General features: G+C 34.7%; 1 protein-coding gene across 1 annotated transcript in view; it reads left to right on the top strand.

The window, feature by feature from the left end:
- Positions 1–13,643, top strand: part of ZGRF1 (zinc finger GRF-type containing 1) — a 97,662-nt gene that overhangs the window by 76,287 nt on the left and 7,732 nt on the right. The window lies entirely within an intron of this gene.

Below are 13,643 nucleotides of genomic sequence, written 5' to 3'. Positions count from 1 at the left end.
AAACAGCTCTGAATTTGCTACTGTGGGAGATAATTCACATGTTAATAATATAAGGACTACTATAAAATAAAGAATAGTTGTCTCATGTTTTATATCTCTTTAAGGAAGGGAAGATGGATTGCAACATGCAAGTCAGTATGAACCACAGCTGAACATTCTCCTTAAAGATTATTTTGAAAAACAAGCAGAAGAAAAACAGAAGAAAAAGAGTGAGAAAGGTCAATCTAAAGATAAATCTCTTTCACAAAAAGACATGGTATAGATAGTTTGTATTTATGTAAATTCATACTCATTTTACACTGTATAATTTTTTATATTTGTATTAGTCTAAAACCCCTATTATAAAAAAATACATGATGATATTTAAATAACATACTAAATAAACACATTTACAACTTTGCTCTTCAAAAAAGTATATGTTACCTCTATTAAGATAGGCAGATGTTGAAGGTAATATAAAATCTTACTGATAAAAACATTTTTTTTTCTAAAAAGTATTTTTTCTGTTTGCTAAAGAAATGAATTTTACAAGAGGGAGGGAAAGCCATCATGGGGAATACCAGTGTACTTCCAAAAGAAGTAAATATCTCAAAAGCTCATCTATTAGATCATGTCTACACAGATATAACAACACACTCCTTTCTGAACTCTAACTTTATCAGAATCTTTTGTAAATAATGTCCCATCATTTTATAAGCAAAAACATCTCCACAATAAAACTTCTGAGAAGTACAAAAAAGAAAAAAGAACACTAAAAGTTCAAACCTGTAGATAGCAGTGTTCAACACCTTGCCATGGCCAGTGCCCGCGCGCGTGCACGCACACGCACACACACACACACACACACACACACACACACACACACACACACACACACACACACACACACACACACACACACACACACACACCTGGTTTAGTAAGTGTTTAAAAAGTATCCATTGGATGAATGAACAAATGAATGAAAGACTACCTTTGTCCATTTCCTTCTAGTCTTTTTCCTAGGCATTTATTTACACAGTAGTTATTGATATATATTGATATATATAATATATGAATTAAAACTTTTTAATATAAAAATAATACATACTCCTTGTAGAAAATTTGCAAAATACAAAAAAGTATACCAAAAAACCCACAGCAATCACCTAGAAATCCACTACCCAGAGATAATCATTAACATATTTCTTCAATCTTTTCTATGCTTATATTCTACATGTAGATAAATTTTGAACCATGTGAGTCCATACTGATATTTAGACATTATTAACAAAGGAACATTTACACATCATAAACAGAAAAATGAGAAGGGCTTGACTGTATAACTAATATCAATGAAATATTTCTCTTTAGTAATTAAAAAAAACTCAGTGACTCAAGTCACTTAATATTCATTTTAAAGATTATGAAAATTGCTTACTTGAATTACTTCACAAGAAAAAATGGCCCGCCTACTTCTATGACTCTTTTCTTATGTTAGACAGAAAAATCCAACAAATAAAACTTGTGGTTTAGTAATTTTCCAAGCTTTGTCCCAAATGTGTTACCGATTACAACAACAGTTACTTTTTTAAGTGTTCATTCAAACTGTGAAGCAAAAATGTGACTCCCAACAGTTTCTTACAATGAGTAAGGAACAGTTGAAGGAAGTATTTATTACAGAGCCATACATTGCCTATGAACTGTACAGTCTAACTGACAAAATATTTTTAAACTGGATTCCTGAATTTTGCTGCCCAAACTTCCCCTGTTTATTTCTTAATTTTGAGTCTGTTCTTGACCAGCTGGAGCTAAGTCTCAATTTTTTTTCCCAAGAAAAGTATATGTAGATGATATATATTTTGAGTCTTTGTATATATGAGGATATATTTCTGTTACATACACTTGTGAGAGCTATCTAGACACTATGGGAATTGACCTTGGGTCTCGATTTCTGTTCGTTTCCATTTCAGATCTACAGCTGGATGACTGATTTCACACAGCTCCTAGTCTAACTCCTACTAATTCTCATCTAGAACTGCTCAAAGACTCCAATACAATCTTCCTCACTTGTGCCTGTGCTGGCAATATTTCCTCCCTCCCCTCCACGTCTCATTTTGTCAGTTTTCGAGAGTTTTCAATTTCTGCAATGATGTGGGAAGAGGTCTTGATGGTATAGAGCAGGATTTCTCAACTTTGGCATTCTTGACATTTTGGGCCAGATAATTCTTTAGTATGGGGGGCTGTCCTGTGCCTCATAGGATGTTTAGCAGCATCCCTGGCCTCTGCCCACTAGATGCCAGTAGCACCTTACCCCCCGAGTTGTGACAACTAAAATGTCTCCAGACATTGCCACACATCCTGATGTAGAGAGAGGGTGGGCCTAGCATTCAAGCTGTCTCAGGAAGCAGAAATTGCACTTAGAAGTATGGCTGCCCTATTTTTTTAGTTGGTATAAATCTCATATTTTTAATCCAGACAACAGTTAATAAAGGTGGGCAGAGGGTCTTTTTATTTTTAAGTGGGTATACTTACTCTGTTTCTAATGACATTATACAAGTTTTCAGTCCAATTCCATATTCCTTTCAGTTCATGACTATTTCTCCCAATTTCTGACAGTGTCAGTTATGAGTGTCAAATATATGTTATCATAGTTACTTTAATGTGGCAGAGGCTACTGAAACCTTTTAAACAGGACACATTGAAATCTTTAAAAGAACTTACCATTCAACAATATTCCTCTTGTTTAGAACATAAGAAGTTGGTATAAATGTTATGGTATAGTAGGTGGCTAAGAAATTGATAATGTAGTATACTAGTATTTTCGATAAGAGGTAGCTATGTACACAATTTTACATATAATTATATACACAATGTTTTTCCTTTCTCTATAGTATAATTAACAGAAAACTAAAACCTAATTAATAGAAAATAACATTGGTCTTGCAGAGTTGCTTCTGGACCAACCCTTTTCATTCTTTCTAGCTCATCTACATAGTTCACTACATTAAGCACTCTTTTATACCAGGCACGTTAAGTAATGATGGTGTGGGAGGAATAAGGGAAAAAACAGAAATGGCTTAGTTTCTGTTCCCCTGCTACCCCATTCACTTAGCCCAGGGAGGAGATTTGTATTTCAGGCTTTCTTTCCCTCTGCGTAGACCTGACTTACAGTGGATATGGTATTAGTAGCTTTGTCTCTAGTTTTAATCTTTCCCATCCTGTAGGTTAGAGCATGGTGCTGATAACACCAAGGTCCAGGGTTTGTTTCATCACTGTGGCTGAGCACAAAACAGAAACAACAACTTTCCCATCTTGGATTGGGTCACAGAGTGTCATCCCTAAATGTAATGTCAGCTGCAGCAGGCCTGATTTAATATTTAGTGGTCAGATCTTACACAGTCCTCTTGCTCCACACCCTTTCCATCAGAGCACAGTCATCTTCACTCATTCCTTTTCCCCAAGCCTGTTACAATAGAAATAGAGGGAAGAACAGTTAGCTCTCATTTCCTATTTCTTTCAAAGACCCAGTAAGAGAAGTGGCAATCTATTGGCTCATCTACTGTATCTTTCTTAAAGAGACCAATAAAACATTCTTCTGATTGGGTAGTGTTGATCATTGTAGAGTTGTCTTTTGTTCATCATATATTTTGAGCAACATACACTATCTAAATTATCAAATTATACTGTCTAAACCATGAATATTAGTAGTGCCTTTATTTATATTTTCAAGAACAAAAAGACCATAACAATATTTGACATAGAAAAATCCCCAAAACCTAGACTGACACATTCTTTATCTTTTTCATCTCAAGTTTCAAAGTTGAAAGGACAAAAATTGAACTTTAAAGAGTATCCCATTCAATAAACAATCAAAATATTAAAATTTCTCATGATTTTACAATATGCTCAAAGTAATAAGTCAGTTTTACAATTATAGCTGTCAAATATCTACAGATAACAATAATCGTAAAATGATGTCTTCCATCTTGTGTTCAATATGTACTAGGATTGTATAAGAATATTCTCAAGACTTTTATTTATAGAAGAAGTCTATTAGATTATGCATGACATACTGAAATAAAATGAAATTTCTAGGCTTTAATCCACTCATTATTAATTGCCTTTACTTTACATGTTATGTGTGTTGGGTTTTTTCAAGATTCTTTCATAAACATCACATTGATCCCCAGTGGGGAGACATGAATTTTCCTCACTCTATAAATAATTTAGCCAAGGGTCAGAGAATTTGAAGTGATCTTCCTAATCTACCATATCTAGTATGAGACATGGCTGGAACCCAGAATATACCAATTCCAAGGCTAGGCTATACTGCACTGCCTGCATTGTAAGTCACTTTACTTCATCAAAGGGTGAAAGACCTAGAACCAAAAATCTTATAATCCTCTTTGATCCAATAAGACTCATGTTCTGATAATTTACCTTGTTTAATTTAGTGTGTAACAATTTATTAGCAATTTGTTTGTTTGCACAATCCATACCTTCCTGACAAATACAACTTTTACTAGAGAATTGGGTTTGTTGATTTCACTTTGAAGGTCTTTGAAGGTGTACATTTGCTAGAGGAAGATCTAGTTATCTACTTAATGCAAAAAAACCTGATTATTAACTAAAGTATTAATAAATGAGCTGGTGATTCTCAAAATTCTTCTAATTATCAGAAGTAGGTTTAAAATAATATACTGCATATGTTTTGTACTCTGCTCTCCTCTGTAGCCAACCCCTGTCCTTAGAAACATACATTTCAAAATTTGAGTTACTTGTGAAAAATTACAAGTTAAAATCTGAGGTTATGAAGCTCAGCTTAATACTTCAAAATAAAGCTTAACTTTTATATTTGAACAAAAAGAACAATTGATTTGGAGATGCCAAAGCAAACCCCAAATGCTGCATGCTGTTGACTGTGGTTTAATTTAAAGACAGCTGTGAAATAGCTTCATACTAATTAGATTTTTTTATATTAAATAAGAATGAACTGGAAATTGGTGATTTACTCGACAGATATTGGACCCTGAAAATTAAATAATTTCTAAAAACATTAGATCAACACTGATTTGAAAAGCCTGCTTTGTAATTAGTCATGAGTGAAATGTATGCCAGTTCAAGTTGTGTTTTTGGTTAATATTAAAATGATTTGATTATAAAGTAAAGGAAAAATACAAACCAAATATCTCTGCGAGCCTCTTGAGTTCCTTTCACGCCAAAACACTAGTTAGGTTGGTTTTTTTAAACTCTTAGTCTCTAAATTATTGCTTTTCCTTATATTCTACTTTCTAATTAGGCAGATCTGGTCCTGACAATAGAGTAAACGAGGCTGTCTGTGTGTGTACGCACATGTATGTGTGAAAAATCAGGAATCAGTCAACTTGTGGCTAAAGAACTAGTACGGAAGACTTCTTAAATGAAAGTTTTAGGGTACCTCTGTTACCCAGCCTCTTTTAAGACAGAAACAATACATTTTATTGGCTCAATTATGATGGATTTGTGGCTTCTTGGAATAGAACTAATTCTCTGGTGCAGTTAGGTCATTCATAGAGCATCTACTCTGTGGCTGCTGGCCCGGTGTAAATTAACTAGGGAGCAGTCTGGTTCAATCTTCTGTATGAGGTGGGTGCAGCTTGTTTTATGTCAGGCCATGCATGCAGTGCAGCGCTAGTTACATAACACCCTAACCTCATGTGGGGCAAATCTGATGGAGAAATTTGGGGGCATACTTGAAGTAAGAAAATCAGGCCCCTTTCCCATTTTTGGAATGTGTACTTCTAAATAAACCAAGAAATAATATGGCCATGATGTTGTCAGGAGCTCAGATACTTTGTCTCCTACATCCTGAGTTCCTTATCTCTAGAGTCAGTGTCAGGCTACTGGGTGTGAGGTACAGGAAGATCAGGTAAGGCAGTGACAGGTAGAAGAAAGAGGGAAGTAACTGGTAGGGAAGACATACGGTTGACAAATTGTGAGGCATGAAAAGATCTCAGGTCTTTTAGCACTGTGTGTGTGTGTGTGCGTGTGTGTGTGTGCGTGTGTGTGTGTGTGTGTGTGTGTCTGTCTGTCTGTCTGTCTGTGTAACCAAATAGTATTTCCAACTGGTCTGTGACTTCTTTTAGGTATCACAGGTCCTGTCCAGTGTATTGGGTTGATGATGACTTTCTTGAGCAACATGGTGACATCACGTGAATACAGGATTTGGGCATAAGGCAAAGTGTAATGAAAGCAAATAGTCCAGGGTAACTTGTTGAGTCTAGACATTGTTGTATGAGACTTGCTTTTATGTATCATGCAGACTGCACAGGCAAGCTGACAATATAGGGACCAAGGACAAAATAGACAACATATTGGTAAAGGAACTACGTGTATAATTTAGTGCCAGTGGCTCTTCAGAATCATATTTTGCCTTTATAATTTGGGATCAGCACCAGCACAATAGATGATTAGTAAGTGCTTAACCATTGAATGATATAAAAATCTAGAATGTCCAGGTGATCTATTTTTTTTTTTTTTTTACATTGCCTACTATTAAACATTTTATTCTATTTATTCTTAAATAAATCAAATGGGGCTTAAGTTCTCTTACCTTCTGGTATTTGTTCATACACAAAGTGCTTCAAAAAATTCATTGAAAGATTCTTATTATTGTTTAATTCTATTTTTCCATGATATTTTTGTAGTACTCTTGTATATGCCTAATTTATACACTTCAAGCATGAATACCTCATTCTGTATTGTTTTTATTCATTATATTACATCTATTTCTTTTTTCCTTATTTGTTTAATTCTGTTTATATATTTTTGAATAGGTAATAACATTCACATGGTTCAGCATTCAAGAGGAACAAAAGGCAATACAGAGAAAAGTCTCCCTCCCTCCTGTGTCCCCAGTCTTCTAGTTTTCCTCCCCAGAGTCAACCAACATTACGAGGTTCTTATTAACATACAAGTAAATGAATCTAAATGGTCTTAACATAGTAACCTACTATGCACAGTTTTGTGTACATTGCCTTTTTTACTAAACAATATGTCTTAGAGATCATTCTGTGTTGTCTGTACTTTTTTTAAAAATCATCTAATGTTAGTCATCACCCTAAGTTATTCCAACCTCCCACTACCACAGCAGTCTCTCCCTCACTTCACCTACACATACCTTCTGGCTTCATCACAGTCTCTCACCTCCTGACTCCTCACTATTCTGTCAATCTATCGGTTCCTTATCAATTTCTGTCTGCCCAGACACCATCCTTTTAACCTCTCTCAACTGCCTTGGCATATTGCTGCTTTGCTGTAGGTTTTTCCAGCTGATAAAACTTTAACCGTGGATTAGTCCACACATTCTTTTCTGTTTTCATACACTTGGGCTATTGGGTGCTCTAGAGAGAATTGTACTAATGTGCAGATAGATGGGTGCCAAAATACATTTATGATAACTGATCTCACACGTCCAACATGCCCAGAAGTTACATGTCCCTAATAAGCTCTTGAACTCATTGAGTCACTCTTCCCATGAGAATAATTTTTCTAACATGAAAATGTGATCACATTAGAATTTTTTGATGTCCTCTCATCACCTATAATAGTTTTTCAGCATATAATCATTGGTTCACCTGTAACAGAACCATTAAGTTCAAAGTCATTTATCCTAAGAAATTTCTTTTGTTTTCAAAAACTATTTTCATTGAGGTACATACAAGAAATATGCCCAATTTAAGTATATACCTGTATAATCACCACAATCAAGATATAGAACATTTCCATCATCCCCAAAAGTTTCCTTGTGCCCCTTTGGAATCAATCCCTCCTCACAAGCTAACTACTAATCCACTCTCACCATATACTAGTTTTGCCTGCCTTAAAACTTCGTATAGATCAACAATAGTGATAGTTGGTATTTTTAATCTATTCACCTGTTCTTTACTTCTGACATAATTTCTTTCTTTCTTTCTTTTTGTTTTTTTGGCAGCTGGCCCGTAAGGGGAAATGAACCCTTGACCTTGGTGTTATCAGCACCAAGCTCTAACCAAGTGAGCTATCCAGCCAGCCTTACTTCTGGGATAATTTATCTCCTCTTTCTCTGTCCTGTCTACAGCTCCCACTGGTCATATGATGAACTCCTGGACTGATTCTCTAAATATCTTATCCTACTATTGTCTGTATCTTTGACTTTTTTTTCCTGCACTCTGGGAGATTTCCTTGACTTTATCTTCAAAGTCTTTTATTAAAGTTATAACCTATAATGCCAGGTATAATGTATTATAATTATACATACATATATTATAACATGTACATTATTACACATATATAATTTTAATTTCCAGGAACTTTCTTATTCTCTGATTATTCCTCTTTTTTTGTAGCATTCTATTCTTGTTTTATAGGTAATATTTTCTTTTCTCTTTTTGAAAATATTTGTTTAAAAAATCCTCGTTAAAATATTTCTGTTTACTCCAGATTTATTTTTCAGCTTGTTTTTATCTCACACTTACATGCTGAAGATTTTCCTGATATGTGTAATGATTCTTGACCTTATATTCATATTCAGAAGGAAGATACTAAAAAGTTAACTGGAAGCTCTTATATGGGAGTGGGAATGTTGGTGGGGAGGACTAGCTCAATTAATGGGCTTCACTTTCAGGTCACCAGGTGGTGAGCAAGATGTTTCACTGGGAACTCCCGTAGGTGTATGTACTTTCTCTGAGGCTACTCATTTCTCCTATTGCCTGTCCAGGGTTGTACATGTGGGGAAGATGGGGCCAGGAGTCTCACTGTTCCACATGATGACTTAAGTAAATGTCTTTTGGGAATGGCAAATTGCCTTTACTTTCTAAGTGTAGCTGAGTAAGAAGTACCTTATTATTGTATTCATTCATACAGTACAGATGACTCTTCTCATTCATTGAGTAGTGAATAGTGTTAAGGTTGAACTCCAGTAAATAATTTAAATCAGGATCCAGAAAAACTGTCTATCAAAGTTAAACCCATCAGTAAGGGTCCAGTTAGGAAAATATAGCCCAAGCCAGGAAATCCAATAGAAGAACTTTAAAAAGAACTAATTACAAAGATATTGTGGGAGTTGAAAAGCCAAACAAAACAATGAGGCAGCACAGAGATTAGTAAAGGCAAAGAGAGAAGAAGGTACCAGGTCCTAGTGTTGGGACTGTTTGGTGGGAGCCATTGGAAGCAATCTGGCAGAAACTTGGATAATGGAGAGTAGGATGGATTAGCTGTTCAGCTGGAGCAAGTATAATGAAGAAGATACAGTTATTACCAGAAATACTGCTTCAAAGCCCCAAAGGCTTGCTTCTACCTTCCTCTTGCCTTTTACTTTCCTTCCAGTGCTTCCCACTGGCCAAACCAAGGAGGCTGGGAAATTGTTGTTGGCAGGAAAAGAGTTGTTTAAGTCTGAGACAAAACAACAATAATAACAAAAACCCAAACAGAAAGCATTATGCCCATAAATTCAACAATTTAGTCAAATGGACAAATTCTTTGAAAGACACAAGTATCAAAGTTCACTCATGAAGAAATAAGTAATCTGAAGAATTCTAATCTACTAGAGAAATTGAATTCACAGTTAAAAGCCTCTGAATAAAGAAAACTCCAGGCCCACATGACTTCACTGGTTAATTCTAACACATACTTAAGAAATAAATAATACGAATTCTATACAAACCATTCCAGCAAATAGAAGTGAAATGCTTCTCAACTCATTCTGTGAGGCAACATTAGCTTGTTTGGAAGATTGGATGCCCCCCCCCCCCCCCCCGCCTTGACACTTAATCCCCACAGTAACCATTCAGGGTGGGAAATCCTATTATAGTAATTGAAAGGTGGGGCCTTGAAGAGGTGATTAGATTGTAGGACTATGCTGTAGTGAATGAATTAATAATGGCAGTCAGGGGCATGATTCTGAGGGTTTTACAAGTTTTTCTCTCTCTGCTCTGCCATGTGAGACCCCTGGGTCACTGTCACCACCACCAAGACCGTCACATGTTCCCTGTACTTTAGACTTCCCAGCCTCAGAAACTGTAAGCAAATAGATTTTGTTTTCTTATAAATTACCCGGTTCCAGGTATTTTGTTACAAGCAACAGAAATGGACTAATACACCCTAAGACCAAAACCAAAAAAAGACATTACAAGAAAAGAAAACTATCAACCAAGGGGTTGGCAAACTTTTTCTTAAAGGGTGTGATAGTAAGTATTTTAGATTTGCAGGTCATACAGTCTCTGTTGCAGCTATTCAGCTCTACCATGTAGCATGAAAGCAGCCATCAACGATATGTAAACAAATTGAAATGGCTGTTAAATAAAATTTTATTTACAAAAACAGACATCTTGCCCATGGGATATAGTTTACCAACTCCTGGTAATGCAAATATCCCTCATGAATTCAGAAGCAACAATCCTGAACAAAATATTAGCTAATGCAATTCAACAATATATAGAAATGATAATTCATCATGATTAAATGAGATTTATTTCAGGGATGCAAGTATGGTTCAACACTCTAAAATAACATAATTCACTATATAAACAGATGTAAGAAGAAAAGCCTTATTATCATTTCATAGATTCAGGAAAATCATTTGATCAAATTCAACATTCATTCATGAGGGAAACTCAGCAAACTAGAAATAGAAGAGGACTTCTACAATTTGATAAAGAGCATCTACAAAAAACTTACAGTTAACATCATAATTAATGGTGAAAGATTGAATGTTTTCTCCCTAATATTAGGAACAAGGTAAAAGATGTTTGTTTCTATCATTCCTATTAAACATTGTACTAGAGGTCATAACTAATGCCATGGGCAAGAAAAAGAAATGATAGGCATACAAATTGGAAAAGAAGAAATAAAACTGTCTCTACTCACAAATAAAATGATTGCCTATATAGAAAATCCAAAAAATGTTCAAAAAGACTACTGGAACTAAATGAGTTTATCAATGTTTCAACCTTAACATAAAAATGTTAACTATATTTCTATATACTGGTAAGGAATAATTGAAAATGGAAATTAAATAATACAATTTACAATCATACCAAAAACCATAAAATACTTAGGTATAATTTTTTAAAACTATGTGTAATATCTGTATGCTGAAAACTACAAAACATGATGAAAAAAATCAAAGACCTAAATAAAGGGAGAGATATTCCGTTTTGAAGGGTTGACAGATTAAATAATGTTAAAACATCAATTCTTCCCAACCAGATCTATATATAGATTTAATGCAGCTCCAATCAAAATCCCAGCAGGATTTTTTTTGTGTGTGTGGAAATCAATAAACTAATTCTAATATGTATATAGAAAGGCAAAAGATCTAGGTAAGCCAAAGCAATTTTGAAAAAGAAGGACAAATTTGGAGGGAAGACTCACACTATCTGACTGCATAACTTACTATAAAGCTATAGTGATCAAGAAAGTTGTATGAAAGCATAGAGACAGAAATCAGTGCAACAGAACTGAAAGTACAGAAATAGACACACATAATTATGAACAATTTATTTTTGACAAAGATACAAAAATAATTCAGTGAATAAAGGTCAGTCTTTTCAACAAATGGTTCTGGAACAATTAACATCCACATGCAAAGAAATGAACCCAATCCATACCTTGCACCATATGCAAAAATAAACCATAGATAAATCTGTAAAATATAAAACTACAGAACTGGTTGAAGAAATGATAAGACATTTCTTGTGTCCTGATTTAAAGATTTCTTAGATAATATGCCAAAAGCACTATCTGTAGAAGAAAAAATTGATAAAGAGCACTTCAAAATTTAATGAAAAGACAAGGAACAGAGAAAATATTTGCAAAACACATCTGATAAAAAACTTGTTTTCAGAATATATAAGGAAATCTCCAAATTCAATAATAAGAAAGTAAATAACCCAATTTTAAATTGGACAAGAGATTTGAAGATACTTGACCAAGAAAAGACATGGGAATGGCAAATTAATACATGAAAACATGCTCAGTCTCATTAGTCATGAAAGGAATGTAAGTTAAAACCACAATGTAATATCACCACATATGACTAAGAAAACAAAACAAATAAAAAAACCCTGACAATGTTAAGTGCTGACAAAGAGTCAGAGCAAGTAGAACTCAAACTTTACTGATAAGAATACAAAATGGTACAATAATTTTGTAAGAGTTTGGCAGGTTTTAATAAGGTCAAATACATACTTACCATATGACCCAGAAATCCTACTCCAATACCCAAGTGAAATGAAAACTTAGGTTCATTGGAAAACTTGCATATGAATGTATATAGTGGCTTTGTTCATAACTGCCCCAAAGTGGCAACAATCCAAATGCCCTTCAACTGGTGAACAGATAAACTGTGGCGTTACACTTCCCACTATGTAAGGGAGATGAAAAAAGGGATTACTCAAAGCACCATGGATGCGTTGAGAAGCCCACAGTGACTATACCCCAGCAATTTCTCTGTTAGAAGGACAAAGCTGAGTGTAGCAGCCCTGGTTCAAAGTTAGCTTCTGGTTTTTATTGTAAAGAAAAGGAAGTTTCACAAGAAAATTAAGTTGATTCAATCATTTAAAAAGGACACAAGAACATGGACAGTGTTACAAAAGTTATCTACGGCTAAGTATAGCTTAAGCAATGGATACTAGTAACATCAGTAAAATTAACAATGTGACATTCCAAAGTACAATTTGTGAAAAGCTAAATTGGTCAAACTGGCTCATTATCTAAAGTATAACTAACCTCTCCTTAAGCAAGAGTTACGTTCTTAAGATAAAATCTAAGTACAATTATCTCTAAAGTTTCCCCCAACTGACAGCTTGCCCCTAGCAACTATTTTTTTCACATCTTTTCCTTCAGTAATTCTTAAAATCTCTTAACAGTATTGGTATGACAACCACCTGTTAGCTCTAAAATTATAGTATGCAATACCATACCTAAACAGTGATTAGAGTTGATTAGATGAGCTGTGGCCTGGCTATCTGTGGGCTGTGGCCCCCTACGCAAGGGCTTTTGCCCCAATATGTATTTATCTAAAAACCCTATTCTAAAAATCAAATGAGAATCAAGATTTCTAACCCTCAACACTGCGGTATAGCTATACAAGAAAATACTACTCAGCAATAAAAAGAAATGAACTATTGAAACTCACAACATAGGTAAAATGCATTATGCTAAATGAAAGAAGCTGTTCTCAAAGGGTTACATACTGTATGCTTCCATTTACAGGTCAGTGGTTGCTAAGGACTGGGGAAGGGAAGAGAGACTGATTACAAAGGGCAGGGGAGAATTATTTAGAGTGAGGAAACTTCTACATCTTGATTGTGGTAGTGATTACAGGTTTGTAGGAGTTTTTCAAAACTCATAGATCTGTACATAAAGATGGGGATTTATTTTACATAAATTATACCTCAGCTAAAAAACAGACAAATGACCAACACACAACTTTTCTTCTAAGATTCAACTTTGCTCATTTTAAGATTGTGCTTCTAATTCTGTTTCCTCAGGGATATGTTATCTTTGCCTCCTCATGATAATAGATTGAATCAGCCACCAAGTGCTACCTATCCATTCTGATCTTGTCTCACATTCTCTAAAGATAGAAAAGTTGTCATTAGCAGTTGTTAAATTGAGGCGTTCTGCTTGTGTGTGCTCAT

The sequence above is a fragment of the Cynocephalus volans genome, chromosome 9 (assembly GCF_027409185.1).
Source record: "Cynocephalus volans isolate mCynVol1 chromosome 9, mCynVol1.pri, whole genome shotgun sequence".
Taxonomy (NCBI): domain Eukaryota; kingdom Metazoa; phylum Chordata; class Mammalia; order Dermoptera; family Cynocephalidae; genus Cynocephalus; species Cynocephalus volans.
Note: the sequence above shows the minus strand (reverse complement) of the source record. Positions and strands in the feature narration are given on the sequence as shown.